The sequence below is a fragment of the Siphateles boraxobius genome, unplaced genomic scaffold, assembly GCF_051911475.1.
Source record: "Siphateles boraxobius isolate OS27281-9 unplaced genomic scaffold, OSU_SipBor_1 12, whole genome shotgun sequence".
Lineage (NCBI taxonomy): Eukaryota > Metazoa > Chordata > Actinopteri > Cypriniformes > Leuciscidae > Siphateles > Siphateles boraxobius.
Genome location: NW_027508722.1, coordinates 14,192,692 through 14,218,203, shown reverse-complemented (window position 1 = coordinate 14,218,203; position 25,512 = coordinate 14,192,692). Strand labels below are relative to the sequence as shown.

Below are 25,512 nucleotides of genomic sequence, written 5' to 3'. Positions count from 1 at the left end.
AAATTAGATTATACAATGAAAATTAACCAATCATGCTATCTAATAACTGACATGTGGAAGATACTGTATGAAAGCTATAAGACACATAACTTAAATGTTTAATTCCATTATTATTAATTATGCTATTTTTATTGTAATAAATCTGACCCTCTATGACATAGCCCAAAGCAGTTTGAGTATGCCCTTAATTCATTGTTCTTGAGTTCACACAGTTCAGACATCATGTGAGAGGAAGGACAGCTAGTTTGATAAAATTTAGCTCTGTAATTTTTTAAAAATTATTTTTATATAATTATATTTTTGCATATTGTTATTTAATTAATGTGAAAAAAAATATTGAAAGCAGAAAGCATTTAATCAGGCAAAACAAATTATAGTGATGTGGAAATAAGCTTCAGGCAGGGTGTGGTACACATCAATTCTCAAAAACATGTCCAAATGTCCTAAAGTTTATTAGGCTGTACAAAAAACAATAGTATGTGGTTATATTATAAATAGGACTTTAAAACTGCAAATTAACACCGCTATTAAGGCCACTTTTATCTTATAAAACTTAAAACAGATCCATTTTATTGTAAAACCACACATTCTTTTACATTTAAAGGCACATTCATTTCACCGTTTAAGCCAGTCACATGCACTATATAGGCCTATGTATAACCATGTCCAGGTGAGTTTCTTTTTTTCCCTTTTTTTTACACTTATGTAACAAACCACTTTTTCACAGTGAACCGTGTTAGCTGTCAATTTTTACTGGTTCAGCAAGTGGCAAATCAAAAGAAAACATTATTCTCTCAGTGTCTATTCAATCAAAACAGAAAGAGCTTGTTCAGTGTGTTGAAATAGAAACATTCTGCCCTCTAGTGGTTCATATGTAAAACCTCACCTGTAACAAGAAATTAAATGACGTTGACTTTTATTTCAATTTATTAATTATGTAAATGTATTTGAATTTATTTTGATCGACTAATCAAAACCCTTCACATACTATGTCATTTATGGCTGTAAAACATAAAACAATCAGTCTATTACTATGAGTAACACATGCTGACCATGATATAACCACATATATCAGTCATAAATAAATTATTAATGTATTTTGGATAGCCAATCGCATCTCTTCTATCCTGTTAGCCTGTCAGTCTCTGTCAGACTCTCTTTCTGTTTCCGTGCCCGGAGAGCATTTTCCATTGATCAATCTGTTTTTTTTGTTTTTTTTGCCTCATGTAAGATAGGCTAAAGGGCAAGAGGCATCCTATTTATTCCATATATATATATATATATATATATATATATATATATATATATATATATATATATATATATATATATATATATATAGGCTAATTTATTTATTTTTCTACTTGTGTTATACTTTGGTGCTGTAGATATCAGTCATATCCGCTTTAGAAAGGGCCTTGCAGTTTATATTACACTAATGCTAATAAAACGTGCCGTGATGTTGTTATGAACCAAATATTTGCAGCTGATATGACGGTAACAATGTAACATTACTTCACCAAAATAACCTTTTGTTACAGTGAGCATCAATGGAATGACACAACGACCTCGCCAATGTGTAAGAGCCGATTGCACTAATGCTAAAACTTGCTGTGATGTTGATATGAAAAGAGCATTTTCTGATAATATAACGTAACAATGAAACATTACTGTAAGTTTGAGTGTCAATGGCACGAAACAACGACTAAGTAAGACTAAGAGTGACCGACAGAATGAGAGGATGCAGAGAGGAGAGGAAAGGATGTAGATTACTGAAGTTTTTTCTGCCTGCTATTGAGCGCGCGCGTGGAGCAGAGCACGCGGAGAGAGAGCGCCCACGCACGCCACACTTCCACGCGCCGCAAAGCGTTTTAATGACGCATCCTCAAACAGCAGCCGTTTTATCTGGCTCTTGCTTTAATATTAATTGAAATTAAAACAGTGTTAGAAAAGAAATTGAAATGGAATAGACATGAAGCTTAAATGGACTAGCTATGTGATGACATTTGTGCACGAGCCGGTGAGTGTCGTTTTCGTTCTTCAAACTTCAAATTTGACTTCGAGTGGCTTAGTTTCAGTGCTTTTCTTGTAAAGTAAACATACATTTACCATATGATAGTTGATAGCATTTAATAGCATAGTTGTGCATGATGTGGTTCAATACGACGTAGAATTAAACTCGATGTTTTGGCTGTTAATTGGTAAATAAATCATAAACACGAAACTACAAAAGATTTCACAGCGAATTCACACAAAATGTAGGTTAATTACTCTATTAGTATACTTTTGTGGTGTTTGTAAGAACACAAACATATATGAATATTACTAATTCAAAACAGGTTGACCTGTGTCCAGGTCAAGGTGAAGGGCATTTCAATCAGGCCTCATTCACAGCAGCCTATATCAGCTAAACATGGCTTGATTACTTTATAATAACTTTCATTGATTATTAAGTCATTAAAAATATTGTAGAAAATAGTTGATATTTAGCTGAATGCTAAAACAAATTAGTTTTTATTAATACACCATTAAACACAACAATTGGTAGCCTATTGGAGATCAGCATGTATTCAAATATGAATAGGCTATGACATCCTGTAAATTAAACTTTTATGGCATTTCTCACTATTTCTTTGTAATCTATTACACATTATTGTAATGTTTGTTAATTTCAAAGTTATTAAAAAGGGTCCCCCAATGCTTATAGATTTAATAGTAGCTATTTTTTTCTATATTTTCTACATTTTTATAGCCTGCTTACTTAAATATATTCTGTATTTAACTACTTGAAGAATGCAGATTAAAGTACAGATTTGTATGTGCTAGTCTTTGTTAGATATCAAAATTAATGTGATAGTCTAACAGGACATTTCGATGTATTTCAGTGGTGTTTGAGTTAAATTTGCTTTATTAATCCCATGGAGCATTTAGGTAATTCTATAAATAACACACAACCTAAATCAGCTCCTTTTATAATGGCTGCATTAACTTTTTAGTAAACCACACGGAGAGGCAATTGCACCCCAAATTTGGCTTTTTTTGTTATTTTAAGATCAATAGTATAGCAGTCCTTCTTTAGTGCCACTGCAAAGAGGATTTTCGTTTCATTTCTCTTTCCTTCATCTGGCGCTGCAGTATTATTTGTTTGTAGTTGAGATTAACTTTAAGGTCATTAGTTCTAAGAATCAGTGCTTTTTTTTGAGACAACGGGAGAGTGAAAAGGTTTATTTCTATAGAAATAATGGTATAGCAAGCAACATCACCATCACTTTAAAAAAAAACTTTCATTGGCTTGAGTATGATGTGAAAATGAACGCTTAAATCGAAATGCTCTCAGACTAAAGGATTACTTTTTCATCTCCCATCCTCCTCCTCTTCCTCCTCCACGTGATAGACTGGAGAGAGGATCTGATAGTGATATACTTTCTCCCATTTAACTTTTGATGCATCACATGAGAGACTACAAACTACCTTTTTTTTTGTTGCAGAGGACGAGCAGGAGAAACGCTGATAAAAAGCAAAGGAGAAATAACAATGAGATAAAAAGATTTATGCATTATTTCAGTCCAAAGATTAATCTTCAAGAATGCGAGAGGCAGAGCTGTAGGAGGCACAGAGAAAATTGAGTCAGAGATGGTTGAGGTGATGAAGTTATGAACATTGGAAAAGAGATGTTTCCATTAAAACATGCTCGAGGAGCTTTTGAGTGAATGGGTGAACGTGATTTCACCAAGTACAAAATGTTCCTGGAACAACATTCCAATCAACCAATCAGATATAAGGGACACATTTACAGTTTATGTATAGTTTTGGCTTACAACCAGGGTTAGGTGCTTTTACATTAGTGTTATTCACCTGTCATTTCACTCAGATTTTTGGGATAAGTTATGGGAAGGGTTTGGTTTAGGGGTAGGGATAGGGTTAGGACAAAATGTTTCGGACTTTTCCATGTTTGCGTGTTCTAGACAATAGACGGTCTGTGGCTTGGATTTTTCAGTGAAACCTTTTTCAGGTTACCTTTTTTTTTTTTTTTTTTTACAGTAGGTGGAGTCAAGTGACTGTCTTTATGACATAGTCATTGAATCATTATTAATTCAGCTGTTTTGTGATTCATTCAGGAATAAAGCACCACTGCATGGATATGCGGAACTGTTGATCCTGCTATTATTTTGTTTGGAAATATTTACTATTTTCGTAAATACAGTAGACGAAGTAAATCGCAATACTGGGTCTAACACATAAGTTACTCAACATTAACTCCTTGTTTATTGAACTTTTGTGAAAAAGTAAATTTCAATCATGCTGTTGGTCTGAATATCTGCAGCCTCTTTTCTACTAGGGCCAAATTTTGCACACTCATTAAAAGAACGATATCCATACAATAACTATATTAGTGTCCAACATTATGTTCTGTTTATTATAAGCTTGCATCACAGTTATGTCGTCTCCCGCTCTTAGATGCTTGAACTCTTTAAAGTTTGGTGAATTCTGATGGGCTGCCAATGATTTTATCATCAGCTGGAAAATATCTTTCTGATTCTGATTATTTTATCCTTATTGTTATCATATGTGGTGTGGACTTCCCTATTCTCATATAATTAGAACGATTATTAAAAGTTAAGTCAAGATCACACAACACACTTAAGATAAGTTTACACCAACTATAACAATAAAGTTTAAAGAACCATTCTAATTCTTAGAGAATACGTAAGTCCACACAACAGCTACAACGATAACAACACAGAGAAACGATTTAGTTGGAATTCCCAGCTGATGAACGATAAAATCATCGACATTCAATTAGAATCCAACCGACTTTAAAGATCTTGAGCATTTAAAGTGGCAGACGACAAACATGCAGCGCGCGCCTATGATAAACAGAACGTTATCATGCCAACGCATGAGACATATTGATTGCATTAGCTTTGATTAGTTATCATCCCTGGTGTGAACAGGACTTTAGTGAAGATAGTTGATTTTAGACACTCTTATCTGAATATCTAAAAATTCATATTTAAAATGTCTGTTTTAGTGCAGGATGGGACTTTAAACATTGTTTGCAGCCATTTGTCCTAAATTATATAGACTTTATGATATGGATCTTTACAGACTAAGGCTGTGAGACCGCAGGGTGTCCCATGCATCATTGAATGATTGAGAACGGTACTCATGCCATTTGCGTGGCATTTGGCACAGGGTCTTTGTCAGCCTGTGGTTATGTTCTGTTTTGTCAAGTACAATGTAATTCCCTCACCAACTAAACATGCATGAGCTTCCTCTTATCATAATGAATGTGTGATAACACATACTCATATGTACACACTGTTGGTTCTATGACAAGACTTGTTGTCATGTGTTTCAAGTAGCTTTGCCAGTACTAGTTCAGAAGCAGTTCCTCACTGGATTTATAACCCTTAAAGGGTTAAAGAGGCTGTTGTGATGTGTTAGGGTTGCAAAGAGTACTCAGACAATGCAAGTTGTGTCAGTGCTACTGCAGAAACAGGCAGTTTGAAAGAAGTCTGCACTCCCACATATATCTAAGGTAACACAACACTTTATAAGCTCCTGGGGTTGAAGTGTTGCTGTCTCAGCAGCAACAGACCACATTGTGGAAACCAAGGAAGCAGAGAAGTGAATGAGGAGGACCATGACAGGATGTGCAGGACAGAGTTTGGCAGGATGAGGCATTTGGTATGTCTCAATCTGAAGAAAGAACGCATCAAAACTATACAACCTGTTACTCATATGAGATTGCCGCAATAGCAAACCACAACAATCCGATCAATTCCCGATGGACAAAATCAAATTTGGTCTTGTTTGAGAAACCTTACACCAACTTTAAAGAATTATTCCAGATTCAATAAAAGTTAAGCTCATTCAACAGCATTTACACTTTTGATTTTAGTGTTGAGCTCTACTAAAAAAATTATTTAGACTATTTTTCTTCAAAAAATGCAGAAATGGAGATTGCGTTGATGTACTTACAATGTAAGTTTAACTGGGCATAAATTTGGAGGTTTTAAAAACACAATAGAGATCTTATAATTAAATAAATGCACATAAATGTTTGTGTTGTGACTCGTGGCAACAAAGTTGTAACATTTGATATTTAACCTTACATAGAAAAGGTTAGTAAGTATTTTTTTCACATGTAAATCATATTAACAAAAATTATGTACATTGTGTGTCTATACTATTGAAACGGTGAGTATTTTAATACTTATGAATTGACCCCATCAAACATTTTTAATCAACATCTTGGCAAATGCGATCTGAACTGCTACTGACCCTGGAATATTCCTTTGAGATTTTAAAAATATCATTCCTCATTTATCAGTTTAAGAGGAAAAGTAGTCTTGCCCTCTTCACATACATTAGGTTCTAATGATTACGTGCTTGTACTGAAGCCTATTGGGGGAGAATCAGTGAGTGGGGATGTTATCTGTAGTTAATACTTTTTCATTACTGCTCTCAGATTAACACGAGTTAGTTTCCAGCCAGGCTTCAGTAGGCTGACTGGATCACTATAATCTCATCGCATGCCTCCGGCATACCTAGACTTGAGAGAGATAGAAGAAGACAGCAAATCAGAGACTGAAAGTGAGCGAGAGAGCAGCACAGAAAAATGGAGAGTGAGCCAGAGAGAGAAATGGAGAGACACAGCCTGGCCATGTGAATGCATGGACTTTTTGTGGCCCCATTTTGTGGCATAGCGGAATCGATGACACTATGGATTGATCATGCAGTATGTGGGCTGTTGTATTACTGCATGTGTTCTGCTGCAGGTTGCTTAGCATGTATTTCCATCATATACCAATACTATATGCAACCAGTCACTGAGCTTGTTCAGCATTATACATTTGAGACGTGAGTAATGTTTAGATGTGTGACGTGAGTAATGTTTTATTCACTAAATTTAATTTCCTGCAAGTTTCAATGCAAGTTTCAGGCTTTGGTCCCGTGTCAATTAAATCATGCAAGAGCGATTCTTGTTTATTCGGCTGCTCACAAGAATGAATATCACTTGTGCACTATAAAAGAGCTATAAATGGTTCATTATATGCAAAGATGACAAGACCACTCACAGTTCAGTATGCAAATAGATGTAAAAAAAATAGCTGGTTGTGATTCAAAATGCAAATATTATGATGTATTTGCTCTTGGTTAAATTTTGAATGCCGAACATCATTAGTCAATAAGAGATTTTCAAAATTTGCTCTAAAATTTATTTATCAATTTTTTTAAAGGATAGCCCATCTAAGGCAGAATCTTTCTACAAAACGTGAGTTTGAATGGAGCCTGTACAGTACATTATGTGGTTCAGGCAGAAGTTTGACTAATTCTATAATACTCAAAAGCTTTTTTATACTTATTATTATACTATACTTAATTTTTTATTCATGGTTAATAAAAAAAAGAAAACTAACCAAATGATTTTCATGTCTTTCAGTTCCGTTAACATTTTTAATTTGCATTCTTCGTAGTTCGTGCTGGATATAATGCGTCTAGTCTGATTCCTGAACAAACTAATCTTATAAACGTCCCGGGTTACGTATGTAACCCTAGTTCCCCGAAGGGACGGACGCTGCGTGAAATCGCAGTGGGAACGCCCTCAGCGTGACGCGTCTGAAGCATGAATGAAATCAGTCAATGGAGAGAATGAGCGTACAGCGAGTGACGTCATTGACCAGGAAGCTATAAATATCCCCTGAGTACACAATACGCCAGCTTAAAAGTTACTGAAGCAGCGACGCAAGGGGATGCCGAGAGTATGGTAGGACACGCAGCGTCCGTCCCTTCGGGGAACTAGGGTTACATACGTAACCCGGGACGTTCCCCTTCAGGGACTACCGCTGCGTGAAATCGCAGTGGGAACGCAATACCCACATCCCCATACGACCAAATCCCCGTCGTGTGTCATTAGGAGACACAAACCGACGAGAGAACCTGAGCCCCGGGAGTGGAGCTAAGATCGAGGGAATAAAATCTAACGAAAGTGTGCGGTGAGGACCAGCCTGCCGCATCACAAACGTCCTGAAGAGAAGCTCCTGAAAGAAGAGCTGTTGAAGCAGCCATACTCCGGGTGGAATGAGCCCTTACAGCCAAAGGTGAAGGCTGATGGGCCGAACCATAAGCAAGTGGGATGGCCTCGACCACCCACTTGCTCATCGTTTTCTAGATGCAGGATACCCTTTCTTAGGTGACCCAAACAGACGAACAGTTGTTCCGATCTCCTCCACAGGGCAGCTCTGTGGACGTAAGCATCAAAACCCAAACTGGGCACAGCAAATTAATTTTCTCCTGGTCTGACGTCAGAAAAGGCGGAGGACAGAAAACCTGCAGAACTATAGGTCTAACTGAAACAGTTGGAACCTTAGGAACATAACCTGGTCTCGGAAAGAGAAAGGCCTTAACCAACCAGGAGCAAATTCCAGGCACGAGGGAGCCACCGAAAGTGCTTGAATATCTCCAATTCTTTTTAGAGATGAGATAGCGAGAAGAAGGATAGTCTATAGAGTAAGAAACTTTTCCGAAACTTCCTCGATGGGCTCGAAAGGAGCAAGGGAGAGACCTTCTAAGATGATGGCCAGATCCCAAGCTGGTACCCTCGTGCGAACTGCAGGCCTCAGCCTCAAGGTGACACGAAGGAAGCGAGACATAAGTGGGTGTTTCCCGAGGGAACCTCCACTTGAAGGGGTGTGGTAAGCAGCTAAGGCCGCCACATACACCTTCAGTGTGGAGTGGGATAACCCTGTGGAGAGACGGTCCTGCAGGAAATCCAGGACTGTACCAACCGGGCAGTTAACTGGGTCCTGCTGGCGCTCTCCACACCAAGAGGTGAAAAGTTTCCACCTCGCGGCATATAACTTCCTCGTGGAGGGAGCTCTGGATCGGAGGATGGTCTCAACGACCTCAGCCGAGAGACCAGAATCTATGAGCTGGGCCCCCTCAGAGGCCAAGCCCACAGCCTCCATAGCTCTAGACGGGGGTGAAGGATCGACCCACTCGCCTGAGAGAGCAGATCTCTCCTGATCGGTATCTCTAGGGGAGAGCCGTTGAGGAGAGACACTAGGTCCGCAAACCATACCCGGGCCGACCAGAACGGGGCTATTAGCAGGAGACTGAGCCCGTCCCGGCGAACCCTCTCCAGAACTCCTGGGAGCAGAGCGATCGGGGGAAAAGCGTACAAGCGTGACCTCGGCCACGGATGTACCATCGCATCCAACCCCAGCGGGGCTGGATGGCTGAGAGAGAACCACAGCGGGCAGTGTGATGTTTCTCGAGAAGCAAATAGGTCTACCTCGGCAAGACCGAAATGTTTCCATAGGAGTTCCACCACCTCGGGGTGAAGACTCCATTCCCCGGGCCTCGGCCCCTGTCTTGACAGGATGTCTACCCCCTGATTTAAATACCCCGGGTAGATAAAAGCTCTCAGAGAAAGAATTTTCCCCTGGGACCATAGAAGGATCTGACGTGCCAGTTTGTAAAGCGGGCGAGAACGCAAACCCCCCTGATGGTTGATATAAGAAACCACCGATGTGTTGTCTGTCTGGACAAGAACATGGTGGCCCCTTAGGTCTGGGAGGAAGTGTTTCAGAGCCTGAAACACCGCCAACATCTCTAGGCAGTTTAAGTGCCACAGACGATGATGGTCCTCCCACAGACCCTGAGCCGGGGTGACCATCCATGATCGCCCCCCAACCCGTGAGAGAGGCATCTGTCATTAGCATAACGCGACGACAAGGAGCTCCTTACACAGGGCCTTGGGAAAGAAACCAAGGATCTTTCCACGATATCAGGGCGTGATGACACCGTCGCAAACTCACGATCATGCGAAGCGGATTTCCCCTCGGGGAGAATCCCTTGGTCCTGAGCCACCTCTGTAACAGTCTCATGTGCAAGAGGCCAAGAGGTATCACGTTGGACGCAGCTGCCATGAGACCTAGCAGTCTCTGGAACTGTTTTACAGTGGATGACTGGCCTAGCTTGACCTGATCTACTGCAGCGAGAATCAAAGCAATACGAGCAGGTGACAATCGTGCCTGCATCGTCGTTGAATCTCACACCACACCTAGAAAAGTGGTTCTCTGTAATGGAGAAAGAACACTCTTTTTGGCGTTGAGCCTCAGCCCCAGTCACTTGATATGAGCAAGAACGACATCTCGGTGCCGAACCGCCTGTTGTTCCGATTGAGCTAGAATCAAGCAATCGTCTATATAGTACAGAAAGCGGATGCCCTGTAACCTCAGCGGGGCTATAGCAGCATCCGTACACTTCGTGAATGTTCGGGGTGACAGTGCTAGGCCGAACGGAAGAACCCGATATTGGTACGCTTCGCCCCCGAAAGCGAACCTCAGGAACTTCCTGTGTTGAGGGAGGATAGATACATGGAAGTAAACGTCCTTTAGATCTATCATGACAAACCAGTCCTCGGATCTGATTTGAACATCCCCAGTGACAGACACAGCGCCCTGTAACGTACTGGCAGGGAACAGCTGGTCTGGGCACTCCACAACCCTCCTCGGAGGGGGCGAGCGTCCCTCGGGAAATCGCTCGCCGAGTCTCTCTACGCCCTGTGAAGGCAGGGTTAGTAGAGCAGACCCCTGAGGGCATCGGAAAAGACAGGGCACCGTGTTCTTGTGCAGTGAACTCAGGTCTTTCACGATAGGGACCACCCTCAGAACCCTGACGTTCAGCACGTCAGGATTTTTTTTTTTTTCGATGAAGTAGTATCCTAACTCCCTGCTGGGTGGGGGACCCATTCCGCCAGGAACTCTACTAAGGGAACCAGCCTCTCGAGGCTGGCCTCCTGATGAACATCCCGAGTGACAGACACAGCGCCCTGTAACATACTGGTAGGAAACAGCTGGTCTGAGCACTCCACAACCCTCCTTGGAGGGGGCGAGCGTCCCTCGGGAAATCGCTCGCCGAGTCTCTCTACGCCCTGTATAGGCAGGGTTAGTAGAACAGACCCCTGAGGGCATCGAGAAAGACAGGGCACCGTGTTTTTGTGCGGTGAACTCAAGTTTTTCCCGATGGGGACCACCCTCAGAGTCCTGACGTTCAGCCCGTCAGGACTTTTTCGACGCGGCCTTTCTGGCGACAATGACTGTCCTCAGATCAGTCCTGCCCCGAGAAGGCCGCGCCGGAGAGCGCCCCGCCTCGTCCCTCCAGTTTCTCTGCAGGGGGGCACGAGACGTGACACTCCGCTTCTGCTGTGCTCTTTTGGAAGACGAACTCGACGAAAGACTTTGCTCTGGTTGAACATTCTGCGTGACAGACACAGTGCCCTGTAACGGCGCACCGGCAGGGAACGACTGGTCTGAATGCACTAGAACCCTCCTTAGAGGCGGCGAGCGTCCCTCGGGAAAGCACTCGCCAGACCCTTCTACGCCCTGTTTCGGCAGGGTTAGTAGGACGGGCCCCTGAGGGCGCCGGGAGAGACAGGGCACCCTTAAGGGAGGTGAACGCAAGTCTCTCTCGGCGGGGACCCCCCTCAGATTTCCTTTGAGCAGGTCGGCCTGAAAAGCCTGCATAAAAGTCATCGTATGCAAACATGCAGCCGCCTGCCGAGCCACCGAGTAAGCCTTCCCCACCAGCACAGAGGTATATATATTTATTTATTTATTTATTTTTTGGTGGAAGAGCCGGTGCTTTAAGTGAAGACGATGAAGCAGGAGAGAGATAGCTCGCGAGCGTCTCCTCCGCCTACAGTATCGTCACATAACCAGCAGATTTAGCACCAACAATGTTACCATAAGCATTGGACTGATTTGTGTAAATTCTGCTTGAAACCGGTCTAACCCAGGTCTTTGAAACCTCAGCATGAAGATCTGGGAAGAACGGTAAGCACCGGCTAGAAGGTTGAGGTCGTGCAGACAGAAATCTATCATCTAGATTGCTTTTAATTCTAGAAACCTGTCTATCAGCTGGCCACTCGATACTGTTATTTTTTTTATTTTTTTTAGCTTTTCAACAGCCTGAGATAATACATCCATCAAACCTTCTTCATTTGCAGTATAATGTGATAAACTAGTTTTCTCTGATGCAAAACTTTCGACATCCAGCTCCTCAGAACTGGAAAATCTCAATTCAACATCATCATGTGCCTCCACCCGGGCAGAAGTAACCGCCGCAGCGCGTGCTTCCAGAGCCGGGTGAGAGGCACTAGATCTCGTCGGAGATAGCTGAGATAGGGCGGAGCCCGTCTCAACGTCGCCAGCGAGATCCATCTGCGAGCCCCAAGACAAGCGCCGCCGCTCTGCCTCAACAGAAGCGGGACCCGAGCCTCGGGGAGCTCGCAGCAAATCACTCTCCTCGAAGAGCGAACGCCGCGAGCGCAGAGTTCTCAAGGGAAAACGCTCGCAATGCTGACAATCGACTCCCTCGAGAGCCGACTGGGCATTGCTGCACTCCCGAACAAGCCACACTTAGCTCGTGTGAATCCCCACCCGTGATGTACCGAGTACAGGGGGGAACACACTTCTTATACTGCTCGCTCATATTGGTTTTTTTATATAAAATATATATAGTGAAAACTCCTGACAAAACAGACAAACACAATCGACAGATTCAGACACACACAGAGCTGCTGAAGTAACTAAAGCTGGCGTATTGTGTACTCAGGGGATATTTATAGCTTCCTGGTCGATGACGTCACTCGCCGTACGCTCATTCTCTCCATTGACTGATTTCATTCATGCTTCAGACGCGTCACGCTGAGGGCGTTCCCACTGCGATTTCACGCAGCGGTAGTCCCTGAAGGGGAACTTGTTCTATTTAGTGAATCAAAAACGTACAGCCGTGACCAAATTTCGCTAATTCCCTAAAGTTTGACGTTTATGAGCTAATTCTTTCTTGTGAATCAAAAACATGATCCAAGAATTGATATTGTGTCGTGTTGCCATGCTGTGAAAAGTCACTGAAAAGTAAACACTTTTTTACAAGAATTATATTAAAGGGATAGTTCACCCAAAAATGATAATTCTGTCATCAATTACTCACCCTCATGTCCTTCCAAACCCGTACGACTTTCATTCATCTTCAGAAAGAAAAATGAAAAAGATTTCTGTCCCTTTATTGACAGACAGCTAAACAACTACCACTTTAACACTTCAAAAAGTTCCTAAAGAGATCGTAAACTAATCAATATGAATCGAACAGTTTAGTCCAAATTTGAGAGAAACGATCACTTTATATGATGGACAGATTGAATTTAGTCTTTTATTCACATATAACATTGATCAGCGAACATAAACAGAAGCTCAACTGAACCTGCTTGGCTCTCGAGAACAAACCTTTTGTGGTAGCTCAAACGTACTGCATAACACAAGAACAAACCTCATTGGTTCCTGCAAAAGCTCAAACGTGCTGAGTAACATTATAAGGTAACGCTTAATTTTACAGTCCAGTTTCCCATGTACATACTATGTACTTATTATAGTAAGTACAATAACTGGGTAATAACTGGGTACTAACCCTGAACCTACCCCTAAACCTACCCTTAACCCATGTTCTTACCTTATATTACCCAGTACTTTCTAGGTAAGTACACTGTAAGTACTGTACTGTAAAATGAAGCGTTTCCAATTATAACACCAGAGTTAGTAAATAATGACTTCATTTTCATTTTAGGCTGTCTTGATTCTTAAACTATCTCTTTAATAAGAATCAAATCACAACCACAAACATAAAATTCCTTAGGATTCCCATTCCTAGAATTCATGGTTTTAGACAAAACCTTACCAGATGTTTGTGGAATATCAATGTAGGTCTGCCATGTGCTTCTTGATCACATAAAATGGTCAATACTAGCAATGAAAGACAAGCATACTACTTGTCACTTTAACGAATGTTTCTTATCTGTACAGTGTCTGTAGTATTTAACCAGTGTACAGTACATACACTGTAGAAGGTGTTAATTTGCAATTGTTGCCTTATTTTTCTTGATTTAACACATAAAAATGAGTTGTGTTGGTATAGATAAATGTATTAAGGTTGATTCAGCAATATATATGCTTTATATAAGAGTATATATATATATATATATTTTTTTTTTTTTGACTTAAATAAAACCAGTTAATTTATGTCATCATTTTTAGGTTATCATTTTTTACAGCCTAGAATATGAGCCTGCAGTCCTAGCTGAAGTAAAATTACTTTCACAGTACTGTACCATAGAAATGTGCATGACATCAGCCATGTAATAATAGCGTACATTTCTCGATAAGATTTTCCCCATCAGATTTCTAAAAAAAGGTGAAACAGAGTAGGGGAGGGAGCAAGAGATCGAAAGGTTATTCACTATTCAAAATGTTATTGAATTGATTTTCACATGGACCTTAATCTCCCTTCATAACACTTGAACATGGACATGTAATCAGGGCCAGGGATAGAAAGACAAAGAGGGAGAGAGAATACAGGATGGATAGAGTGACGAATGCAGTTTGAGTGCCAAGGGGTCAGATAGAATAAACTACTGAAAATAATGATATTTATATGTAGAGTCCTGGAACATAGGAACAATAGTGAAAATGTTTTAATTGTGCTCCTTTTCACAACCCTTTTTCTTTTATCAAAATATTCTGGGGTCAGATGGAACATAGCTATTAAGTTAACCTTGTTATGCAGTTTAAACGCTAATTGTTGTGTAACATTTTGAGCTGATTCGCACAGATTTTGCTAGTTTTAATTGCAGTCTGATCAGTGCACTCCACCCCCGACGTAAGCCTAGCACTGCTGCTATGGCTCTCTGCCGGCAATTATTCTAGCGTCTGCATATCACTCTGACCTTGGCCCCGTATCTTGGTCCTTCTGAATGCTGCACGTGCTGGAGAAGATCAGGGGTGTTTGAGTAGCACTCAGTTTTCACAAGCAGCATGGGAGGGTTCACCAGACACCACCAACATGTTAAAGAGAGTGATATGGAGAGAGAAAGTGAGAGAGTCAGTGTTAGTACACGTGAAGTTCACTGAAACTGTTGACAACTCTTAAGAACTGTTTTCAACAATTTAAAATACTTTTTTTCATTTACAATTATATTATCAGCTTAACAATCATGTTATTCAGCTATTTTAAAATGACCAAAATAGAAAATGACCTTTTGTACAAATAAGTTCACATGGTCAATGCTACAATTGACTACTATTTGAAAACCTATTGTTTGCAAATTCAAAAATGTTTCTTATTCATTTGAGACTTATTTCATTTTGTTTTAGTTTTAATATATATATATATATATATATATATATATATATATATATATATATATATATATATATATATATATATATATATTATTCAGGTTTCATTTTGAAATTTTAAATCCTTTTTAGTATTTTTATTTAACTAATATGAGGTAGGGCACCACGATATTGGAAAAAAACTAACATTTCAATATTTTGTTTTTCTGCGATATAATGTATATTGCAATATGAAAACAAGTTCAACAGACTTGAATAGCTCTATGTGGAATAAATTATCACTAAGTGTTTTAAAAAGTTTTAGATTATTATCAGGGTTACTAAATCTGCCATTATTTTAGCACACATTTAAGTGCTATTAAAAATAATTTAGCAATTGACCTTTTTCTAAAAGGAGCAACTTTTTATCATTCATATCAGTCTTTATTTAGGGAAATAACTAATAATAGTCTACTTTAGACATTCAACTAACTATAAGTAACTTTGCGACTACGTCAACTAGCCGTCATTAGAGTTTTAGAAGACTATCTGCTTAATATCGGCTAACACTTTATATTAATGGTCCCCGAACAGACATTCTACTGACTATAAGTAACTTTACAACTACCTTAAAGGGATAGTTCACCCAAAAATGAAAATTCTGTCAGTATTTACTCACCCTCATGTTGTTCAAACCTCGTAAGACTTTCATCTTCAGAACATGAATTAAGATAGTTTTGATGAAATCTGAGAGCTGGATCACTCCTCCATAGGCTTCTTCAGGGATTGAAACTTGCCAGCCCCGAAAAGTTATTAAAGATATCGTTAAAATAGTCCGAATGACTACAGTGGCTCAATCTTAAGTTTATCAAGCGACGAGAATGCTTTTTGTGCGCAAAAAAAACAAAAATAACGACTTTATTTCAACTATACAATTCCTTCTCTGTAGGCCTCTAGTCAGTTAACGCAGTGTGATTGCGTAGAGCTACGTCACACGTAGGCTCACTATTGGCCGACACTGGTCATGTGGGTGATGCGTGTGATGTACAACACAGAAGAACTGCGCTATATCACTAGTGAACTGACTCATGGCCCACAGAGAAGGAATCGAATAGTTGAAATAAACGAAAAGTTGAAATAAATCGTCATTTGATAAATTTAAGATTGAGTCACTGTAGTCACTTGGATTATTTTAACGATATCTTTAACTTTTAGGGGCTGGCAAGCTTCAATCCCTTAAGAAGCCTATGGACTAGTATGGAGGAGTGATCCAGCTCTCAGATTTCATCAAAAATATCTTAATTCGTGTTCCGAAGGTCTTACGGGGTTGGAACAACATGAGGGTGAGTAAATACTGACAGAATTTTCATTTTTGGGTGAACTATCCCTTTAACTTATTCGGCTAACCCTAACCCTAACCTAACAGTCTACTACTACATAATCAACTAATAGTTAGTTGACATGGTTTGGCAAATTAATGAGAGTGACATGTAGTTGTACAATGTCTAAAGTGTAACTGAAGCAATGATGATAACTATAAATTCACAAGTTCCTTTGTCCATATAATCTTTAAGCTAATAAGGTTAAGCGTATATGGCTTGCTATCCACAGTGGAGGAGCTCGAGGAAGCAGCTTCAACTTGAGCTTAGATATACCCCCCAGTGAGACTACTAATGCTTGGATGATGAGTATGGTAGCAAGATGCCTAAATTATGTTGGTGGAGTTGGGGAGGTGGAGGGATGCTTATATGCTTATATGCTCCGGCAGTTAATTGAAAGATTAGATGGGTTCACTCCTCCCGAAACTACCTTGTGAACTTCACTAAATGTAAAATCATGACAGCTACTTGCAAAATGGTATAGAAAAGTTAACAATCTTCAAAACCACGAGAGTGTAACTAACTGCTGTGGATGATCTTATTAGCTGAGAGAACATGAACGCTGTCAATCAACAGAATGGCGCTCCGCCAATGGTGTATATTCAGCAGTGTTGGTTTATGTGCTAATCAATAGGTATAGTGTTCTATTGAGAACTGAAACCGAATATCCACACACACACACACACACACACACAAACACACGCACACAACCCTGGGTTACAGTATAATGTGTAGTGGTTAAAGAGGTCAAAGGCTGGTGATTAAATAAGGCACAAACACTCACCAGATCCAAGTGAACAACACACATGACATGGTGGAAAGCACTGTGACTACACCGTGAGCAAATATTTGTATGAAAAAACTTGTGAGAGAATTATTTAACTGGATATTTTAGCTTTCCGTGTTATTTTTAAAGCCATTTAAAAAAACAAAGTGGCACAGAATGGAATTTTAAAATGTATATAATAGTTGATGCCGGACCGTAAAGTAAACGCAAAATTTTTACTGTGATAGTGGAAAGTATTGTAACATTGAAGATTTTACAAACAACACTGTAAAAAATTATATGATCAATAAGTTATGACAACATATTATTGACAACATATATGACAACATCGATACATTGCTTTAACAAAATAAGTTAAGCAATTTTCAGCTTTTTAAAAATAAGTTAAATAAGATTCAACTCATTTTTTTTTTCAGTCAGTTTAATCAGTGTAATTTAAGTTGAAATTACATAAACATCCAAGTTACAATATCCAACTCCAGTTTAAACATAAAAGGCAGAACAGTTTCTGACATTTTAGGGCTCGTCTGCGTGAGGTAATTGGAGCTGCGAGCTGTTGAAGCTCCGCCCTGTGTGCCGGGATCAGCAGCTCATTTGTATTTAAAGGGACACGTTTTTCTGACCCTGAAAAAAGGGACAATTTTAACATGCTGTAAAAAAATATCAGTGGGGTTTTTTGAGCTAAAACTTCACATACACACTCTGGGGACAACAGAGACTTATTTTACATGTTGTAAAAAGGGGCATTATACCACCCTATTAAGTACTACATGTATGAGCAATTTAGCTTCATTTTGCTTATTTTTATATAACCTCTTCAAACAGAAGCAAGTCTGCTATTTACATTAAAAGTCTTTATTGGGAACTAAACTACATGATTTGATCATTTGAAATTACTCAGGCTTTGTTTGCATGTATTTTATTTATTTATTTAAATTTAATTTGATGGACAGAGGATTTTTTTTTAGTAAGTCACTAATCTTTTACTTTATATTTTATCTTTTGCAGCAGATTTCTATTGACTTAATGGGCAAAGAAAGAAGACAGAGGATGATCTATGTACTTCGTTTACTGCCAGCATTGGTAATTTTCCATTTGTTTATACAGGTCCTTCTCAAATTCCTTTATCAAATTAGCATATTGTGATAAAGTTAATTATTTTCCATAATGTAATGATAAAAATTTAACTTTCATATATTTTAGATTCATTGCACACCAACTGAAATATTTCAGGTCTTTTATTGTTTTAATACTGATGATTTTGGCATACAGCTCATGAAAACCCAAAATTCCTGTCTCAAAAAATTAGCATATCATGAAAAGGGTCTCTAAACAAGCTATTAACCAGAGGTGGAAAGTAACGAATTACATTTACTCGCGTTACGTAATTGAGTAGTTTTTTTGTGTACTTCTACTTTTTAAAGTAGTTTTTAAAATCTGTACTTTTACTTTTACTTAAGTACGTTTTCTTTGAAGTATTGTACTTCGCTACATTTGAAATCATATCCGTTACTGAGTAAAAAATAATAATACAAGGGGGAAAAAAAAAATCACACACTCCGGAAACTACTGAATTGATTGAAGGGCGGGAGAACAAACGCGCAAAAAAGTTGACGCAGACCCAGCTGAAGCTGAAAGCTAAGCGCCAAGCGAATTATGGCCAGTATGAAAAGTAGAAAAAAAGCGTGGTTGTCCTCGAGGATAGATATCCAATTTGCAAAAAATGTGGACACAAAGTGGCTGCAAAAAGAGGATATAGGACACCATCCCTCCTGCAGATAAAGGTATGTCCCGATTTACGTGATGCAAAGGGAATCCCAGAATCCAGTCATGAAAATGGAATTCACTTAATGCAGATGTCACGTAAAACATGTAAAATAATGGATGGATGAATACATGGTAAGTAGAACTGTGCAATAAATCCAATCGCGACATGGTCTGTGGATATTTAAGCTAAGCACAAAAATACTGCAAGTAAATATATAACCCTATTTGTTCTGCTGAGCTGCGTTTGTCTACTACATACTCAAGTACTCGTGACGTTCATGGTGTTTTCAGCGTCTCACAAACAATTTGAGGAATACATGAACATTTCCAGAGCTGCTCTGAGAGAACGCCTAATGAGCATTTTCATAATTTTATTTGAGAAAATCCATTGTCAAATACACTTTTAACAGGTCTTCACAACCCGTCAAAATAAAAGTTCGGTTTTACTAGGAGAAATTATGACATAAATATATTACTATTGTAGGCATACAGTAGAACGTAGCCTACTTCTCAAAATAATAATAATAACAATAATAATACATTTTATTTGAACATTATTTATAGGAAAATTTTTTTTTGTCCATGGTTTAATTTAGTAAATCTTTTTTTTTGCAGCGCTTCCCCAAAAAATAAAAGGACACAAGTTTAAATTTACATTTGATTAGCCTACCACCGTTTTTGATAATATATTTGGATTAAATCATAAAAAGTAGGGGTGTAACGATACACAAAACTGACGGTTCGGTTTTCCCACGGTTTTGACGTCTCGGTTCGGTTCGGTTTAGAAAGCTAAAAAAAAAAATTAAACAGTAGTTTAATGAAAAAATTGTGTCTTTGTCTTTAAATTAATTCAATTACAAATAAACGTTTTGCAAGGATTAAAAATCTGCTAATGCTGTATAGTGAGCCGCACATTACTATAACATTAAAGGTTAACAACAGAGCCTAAATTTAGATGCTATTTATTTTTTAGATATAATAATCAACACCCAACACATTGTATGAAAACATGTAAACTGAACATAAGGCAGTTTTTGCATTAACTTTACTCTAATTTGTTATTGAAATATAATAATTTACACAGTTGCTGTCATTTTCATTAAAGATATTTTAAACGTACTTTAAATAATCAAGATATAATTAACAGGTTAAGTAAAAATATAATATATAGGATAATATTGTGCATTTATTTAGTGCAAGAGTTAATTTCTCTAGGAACCAACAAGTTGTGGACACTTAATCACTAGCCTGCTGAGGTAAATATAATGCTAGTGACAAGCCATGCATTGACGTCTTTGCGCTGCTGAAACGCTGATTGAGCGATTACACGAGTTGTGATGCCTTTCAGTAAGTATACTGTATTTTTCAACATACCTTCAGGTGTCCATTCATGTTTATTCTGTAACTGAGGAAGAGATGATCGCGTTTACTCCGCGCTGCCGCTACTGTTACAATCCGTGGTGACAGATAGTTTTAAACTGTGGGTACAGATTGTCAATTTACATCCATGTGGACAGATTGTTAAACTGTGCCTAGTTTTGTAAAACTGTGCACACGGTAGTTTATTTTTCTTCTGTAATGAAGCTTGGCTGTCCATCTAGTGAAAAATGTTGGTACTGCGGCCAAATAAAATCTTACTGAAAGCTCATTTTTTTGAGATATCAACCTACAATTTGGAACACAACTTCTTCAGATTTTTGGCTTACATTTTCTGGCAGTTTTAGAGTAAAATATATTTTGTAATATATATATTTTATATAAAATATAAATAATTATATTTTTACATTATTCATTTTCATAAACTCAAACTTGTATAACTTTTTTTCTGTTTCACTTTCATAACTTCATAATACTTCACTTCAACATTAATCTGGCAAATGTCTTCTTTAAAACAAGACCAACCATAGGTCTATATTCGAAAGCATTCTTGAATTACAACCATTTAAGTTTGAATAGTGATTTTCATGTCTATGCGAAAAAAGGGGGAGTGACAGTTAAAGGGTTAAACAATATTAAACTATAATATCTATATCTATAATATCTAAAATATAATTTATATATAAAAACTCTCCTACAGTCCAGTCACCATCAGTCGCGACGGTTGCGACTCGCACGTATTTTCATTTAAACGTCACTCACTGACGTTTTCCTAACCAGAAAAAAAAACGATTGCCCTGCTCTGCCTCTGATTGGCTAGTACTCATTGCCATCTGGGTCAGAGCCAATTAGAAGCAGGATGTGGGTGGGGAAAGGGGAGAGACAGAGGGAACAGGCAAGACAAACTCCTACGTTTAAATAACATATAGAAAATATCTGCTTGACAACGAGCTGAGAACAAGCTCAAATAAGCAACTACACTTTAGAAACAAGCCCAAAAAAAAACGCGATCCGCGACTACCAATATTTGTAAGCGACTTTACAGCAAAACAAGCCCAAAGTCGCTTATAATAAGCGGACTTGGCAACACTGATTCCAGGTCCAATCAATGAGCCGGGCTGGGCGGGGCCGGGGTAGCTTGCAGGGCGGGGCGTGTTCGGTACGCCATGAGAGTATCGCCATTCGAATCGTGGGTTCTGTATCGCGGTTCTTCGGTTTGGTTCGAATATCACCCTAATAAAAAGAAACATTAATTTTCTGAATAAAATACATTTCATAGGACAATATTATTCTTAAACATTTTAATAAATTATTAATGTTAAAAATAAGTTGTTAATCTAATTCATTATTAATTATCAAATTTAATTGATTAGACATGTTTTATTGAAATTTTAATAAACAAATTATTTCAAGTTTGTTATAATAAATGCATTTGTTCAACCAAAAAAAAATCCTGTTTTCATTAATTTAACTGTCATTTTAACTGATGATAATAATAATAATACCCATAATTTAATAATACAGTTTATTTATTTAACAATTGATTAATACTGTAAACCGTGATATTTTCTGAGACGTTACCATACTGTGAAAATCTTATACCATTACAACCCTACACGGGAGGGTCCCCCACCCCACCCCCGCTGTTAAAAAAGTAACTCAGTAACTTTTACTCTGAGTCAATTTTAAATGAGCTACTTTTTACTTTTACTTGAGTAGATTTTTAGACCGGTACTTTTACTTGTACTTAAGTAAAATTTCATTGAAGTAGTAGTACTTTTACTTGAGTAGAATATTTTATTACTCTTTCCACCTCTGCTATTAACCTAATCATCTGAATCAACTAATTAATTATAAACACCTGCAAAAGATTCCTGAGGCTTTTAAAAACTCCCAGCCTGTTTCATTACTCAAAACCGCAATCATGGGTAAGACTGCCGACCTGACTGCTGTCCAGAAGGCCATCATTGACACCCTCAAGCAGGAGGGTAAGACACAGAAAGAAATTTCTGAACAAATAGGCTGTTCCCAGAGTGCTGTATCAAGGCACCTCAGTGGGAAGTCTGTGGGAAGGAAAAAGTGTGGCAAAAAACGCTGCACAACGAGAAGAGGTGACCGGACCCTGAGGAAGATTGTGGAGAAGGACCAATTCCAGACCTTGGGGGACCTGCGGAAGCAGTGGACTGAGTCTGGAGTAGAAACATCCAGAGCCACCGCGCACAGGCGTGTGCAGGAAATGGGCTACAGGTGCATTCCCCAGGTCAAGCCACTTTTGAACCAGAAACAGCGGCAGAAGCGCCTGACCTGGGCTACAGAGAAGCAGCACTGGACTGTTGCTCAGTTTTGCATGTCATTCGGAAATCAAGGTGCCAGAGTTTGGAGGAAGACTGGGGAGAAGGAAATGCCAAAATGCCTGAAGTCCAGTGTCAAGTACCCACAGTCAGTGATGGTCTGGGGTGCCATGTCAGCCGCTGGTGTTAGTGCACTGTGTTTTATCAAGGGCAGGGCCAATGCAGCTAGCTATCAGGAGATTTTGGAGCACTTCATGCTTCCATCTGCTGAAAAGCTTTATGGAGATGAAGATTTCATTTTTCAGCACGACCTGGCACCTGCTCACAGTGCTAAAACCACTGGTAAATGGTTTACTGACCATGGTATTACTGTGCTCAATTGGCCTGCCAACTCTCCTGACCTGAACCCCATAGAGAATCTGTGGGATATTATGAAGAGAAAGTTGAGAGACGCAAGACCCAACACTCTGGATGAGCTTAAGGCCGCTATCGAAGCATCCTGGGCCTCCATAACACCTCAGCAGTGCCACAGGCTGATTGCCTCCATGCCACGCCGCATTGAAGCAGTCATTTCTGCAAAAGGATTCCCGACCAAGTATTGACTATTGTGTGCATAACTGAACATAATTATTTGAAGGTTGACTTTTTTTTTTTGTATTAAAAACACTTCTTTTATTGGTCGGATGAAATATGCTAATTTTTTGAGACAGGAATTTTGGGTTTTCATGAGCTGTATGCCAAAATCATCAGTATTAAAACAATAAAACACCTGAAATATTTCAGTTGGTGTGCAATGAATCTAAAATATATGAAAGTTTAATTTTTATCATTACATTATGGAAAATAATGAACTTTATCACAATATGCAAATTTTTTGAGAAGGACCTATATATGAATCTATGAAATAAATCTGTAAGTGAAATTGTGACATTTTCTTAGAGCTGAATAATCAGACATAATCAGCATATATTGAGCATGTTTTCATGTCACATAGAAACATTTTTGTAAATTTTTTATCTTGCCTTTTATTTAATATTAACTTTCATGTCATGTTTTCTCTCTAGGAGTTCTAGATTGTGATGTCCTCAACGCAAAAAACGGCAGACTCAAACAATAAGGAACGTGACAGGGGCCTGCCTGGCCCCTGCCTATATTCTACCACAAATGTCAGTGTAAGGGCAGCAGATATTTGAAGATTATTCTCTGTCACCTCTCACTTTAGAAATGTTCGTTTTCCACACTCCAATTTGTTAATTCTCTTTTGAGTGTTTTTTTCTCATTTCATCCTTTGATATGTTCCTGTGCAAGTGGGCTTTTCATGACTAGAAATCTTTTTTAAAGATTCTCTTTTCTATTATGTTCATTAAGCCTGGAACTACAGGTTTCTCAGAGCAGGTATATGAAAAGGTAACGGCATTTATCAGATCTTAACTTTTGGTTCCTCAATCACGTTATTTTGAAATCCATGAAGGTAATTATTTGTGCTTCAGCTTACGCTTGTCTGGCCTATTGTTCACTTTTAGGGATATTTCAACAATTGCGTGTGTTTTTTGACGACCAAACTGGACTTGGACTCTGAGGAAGATCTCAAAGCATCGTCTAGCATTTTTAAGCTTTTGGAGAGGTCAAAGTACATCAACAGGTCATAATTCATCTCATTCTAAACCTCTTCCTATTGTAATTTGTGGACTTTCTTTATCAGATATTGTCCAGTAATTCAGTTACAGAACTTCAAGTTTTGTCTAGAGCAAAATGACCCTTTCTTTTGGAGAACTGGGCTCTTGCCTTGAGACTGGATGAAACCAGACTTAAGGTGGATACGTGACTGTGACAGAATGCCACTTGTGACTGTTTGAATTATTTCAATGTCTAATATGACTGGGAAATGGACTTGCTCTGTGTTACAGAGTTACATTTGCTTAATATCGAAGACAACTGGTCACAACTGTGGAGTAATAGGAAATGCTGACCAGTTTTCATATTAATTGCATGTCTCTCTTGTGTCTTTAAACATCCTCCCATTTAAATAAGGAAATGTGAAGAGGTTCTAGAGGGAAAAATCGGTCTGTATATGCATGCTGTTACATTCATTTATTTCATTATTTATTACTCTCGTATTTTCTGTACTATTTTAATGCATGTCAAACATTTGTTCCTTTCAACTTCCCCTATATGTTCTAAAGCTTGAGACTTGTTTATGTTTTTCTCTTCATGTTATATAAGTTCCTTTCTTTCCTTCTGCATCTTTCTGCTCTGCTTGAGCTTCGCCTTGTTTGTTTGTGCCTTTTAGCTGCTCACTTTCTTATGTAGTTGCTATACATTGTGCATAGGCCTAAAGCAGCACCGTTTTCCCTGTCTGGTCTCTGCCCACCAACTGACCTTGTCAAAACTATTTCTAAAGCTGAGAAACTGCATTGAAACTGACTTTTTTCTTTATTCACTGCATCTAACAACTTTGGAAATTTGCGTTCTGTAAAATCCAGGAATACTGTTTTATTGACACCTGACAGCTTCCTATGGTGGACTGATTGCTCAAGTAGAGACTACGCGAATCTTCAAAAGTGGGACTCTGATGATGTCAGAGATGATCTCTAATGCCATTGTGTTCCGTCTTTGGGCAACGATTGGCTGCCGGGATCTGAATGACAATACGGACTATTTCAGGCCATAAGCCTCGCTGTGGAATACAATCAACGACTCATATTTTGGATATATATCTATATGACCGC

General features: G+C 38.8%; 1 long non-coding RNA gene across 2 annotated transcripts; it reads left to right on the top strand.

Annotated features, from left to right (window-relative positions):
* Positions 1 to 1,613: 1,613 nt before the first annotated feature.
* Positions 1,614 to 25,506, top strand: LOC143716636 (uncharacterized). Of its 2 annotated transcripts, XR_013196110.1 has the most exons (4): positions 1,614 to 2,020; positions 18,357 to 18,431; positions 23,848 to 24,190; positions 24,307 to 25,506. It is a non-coding gene; the product is annotated as an uncharacterized LOC143716636 (long non-coding RNA). The 2 variants fall into 2 exon arrangements; XR_013196104.1 differs by having other exon boundaries at positions 1,627 to 2,020; positions 23,848 to 25,506.
* Positions 25,507 to 25,512: the final 6 nt, after the last annotated feature.